This window comes from Triticum dicoccoides, chromosome 7B (assembly GCF_002162155.2).
Source record: "Triticum dicoccoides isolate Atlit2015 ecotype Zavitan chromosome 7B, WEW_v2.0, whole genome shotgun sequence".
Lineage (NCBI taxonomy): Eukaryota > Viridiplantae > Streptophyta > Magnoliopsida > Poales > Poaceae > Triticum > Triticum dicoccoides.
In genome coordinates, this window is record NC_041393.1 from 663,477,849 (window position 1) to 663,480,196 (window position 2,348).

The following is a 2,348-nucleotide window of genomic DNA, read 5'->3' on the forward strand; positions in this document are numbered from 1 at the left end:
GGGATTCCGATAACCCCCCGGTACTCCGGTATATATCCGATAACTCCCGAAACCTTTCCGGTGTCTGAATATAGTTGTCCAATATATCAATCTTCATGTCTCGACCATTTCGAGACTCCTCGTCATGTCCGTAATCACATTTGGGACTCCGAACAAACTTCGGTACATCAAAACTCATAATATAACTATCATCGAAACCTTAAGTGTGCGGATCCTACGGGTTCGAGAACCATGTAGACATGACCGAGAACTATTTCCGGTCAATAACCATTGGCGGAACCTGGATGCTCATATTGGCTCCTACATATTCTACGAAGATCTTTATCGGTCAAAGCGCATAACAACATACGTTGTTCCCTTTGTCATCGGTACATTACTTGCCCGAGATTTGATCGTCGGTATCTCATACCTAGTTCAATCTCGTTACCGGCAAGTCTTTTTACTTGTTATGTAATGCATCATCTCGCAACTAACTCATTAGTCACATTGCTTGCAAGGCTTATAGTGATGTGTATTACCGAGAGGGCCCAGAGATACCTCTCCGACAATCAGAGTGACAAATCCTAATCTCAAAATACGCCAACCCAACAAGTACCTTCGGAGACACCTGTAGAGCACCTTTATAATCACCCAGTTACGTTGTGATGTTTGGTAGCACACAAAGTGTTACTCCGGTAAACGGGAGTTGCATAATCTCATAGTCATAGGAACATGTATAAGTGATGAAGAAAGCAATAGCAACATACTAATCGATCAAGTGCTAAGCTAATGGGATGGGTCAAGTCAATCACATCATTCTCTCAATGACGTGATCTCGTTAATCAAATGACAACTATTTTGTACATGGCTAGGAAACATAACCATCTTTGATAAACGAGCTAGTCAAGTAGAGGCATACTAGTGACACTCAGTTCGTCTATGTATTCACACATGTATCATGTTTCCGGTTAATACAATTCTAGAATGGATAATAAACATTTATCATGAAATAAGGAAATAAATAATAACTTTATTATTGCCTCTAGGGCATCTTTCCTTCAGGAGAAGGCCAAGGAAGAAGGAGAAGGAGGGGGGCTCTCTACCCCTCTCTCCCGGTCGCGCCGGAACGCCACCGGGGCCATCATCATCACCGTGATCTACACCAACACCTCCATCATCTTCACCAACATCTCCATCACCTTCCCCCATCTATCTACATCGTCCTGTTGTGGTGAGCGCACGATAGATGCCAAGGTATGGCTAAAGAGAGGAGGAGGCTCGAGGGCGCTGGTGGACTCCAGAGGCGAGGTTGATATGCGCGGGCGCGGGACGCTGGACATACCCAGGTTCGGGGCTCTCCGGTGAGATAACACCCCTAGTCCTGCCGAGTTTAGTTGGATGATCGATAGTACAATGTCGCTCCTGGAGCTGTATGGAGGAGGAAGGAGGCTGGCCAAGGCTTGGGCTGCTCCTTCTCCCCGGTGTTGCTGTGGGGTGGCTAGTCCTATGCTTGCCTGGGTTTCTCTTACATATGTCTCATGTTTATCTCGTATCGCATGTTCTGCCGTCCCCTGCGGGCATGGGCTCCTGGGGGGTTTTATAGATCAACCCACCCAAGTTTACAATGGTAATATGCCAAGTCGGTGGGTCCGTATTGTCGGTGTCCGGGGTACCGGGATGGGTCCCGCTTGTGGGCATGTGGTTTGCCCGGTCCCCCTAGGTGCGGGCCCCGCGTGCCTAGGTGGACTGTGCGCCGTCTTGTCGATCGTCAGGGCGTGGCCGAGTCGAGTCGTGTACAGTGTTCTCCATCAGGCCGCCGCTTGCTGTCGTCAGCGGTGAGGGTGGGAACACTGTTGCCACACCAGCCCTGGTCAGCGGGTAGGTAAGGGGCACTGTTGCCACGCTCCGGCTGACCATAGGCATGGGCGGGAACACTGTTGTTGTCAGGACCCCGACTCAATGCCACATCGATCTAGCATGTAACACCTCATATCACTTTGCGGCCTCACGCACGGTATCCCCACGGGTGTCGCATTACCTTTGCCCGGGACCGTTTGCGCCTTTTGGCACACGTATATGACAGTGTCGCTAGCATCCATATGATAAGGAGCCCGGGCTGACATGGCTAGTCGTAAACCCAAAGTGGCATAGACTTACAGGGACAGGCATCCATGACCCAGCATCGAACGTGTCGGTCATCAGCGAGTGAATCCAGGCTGTAGCACTGGGCTAGCAGGACTCCGGTGAACCGGGCTGTAGCGGGCTAACAGGACTCCGGTATTCATCGCGTGACATTTCCCCGAAGGGACAGACACAGGAACGAAGAAGGACACATGCCGGCCAGCCTAAGTGTCCCGGAGCAGTAGCAA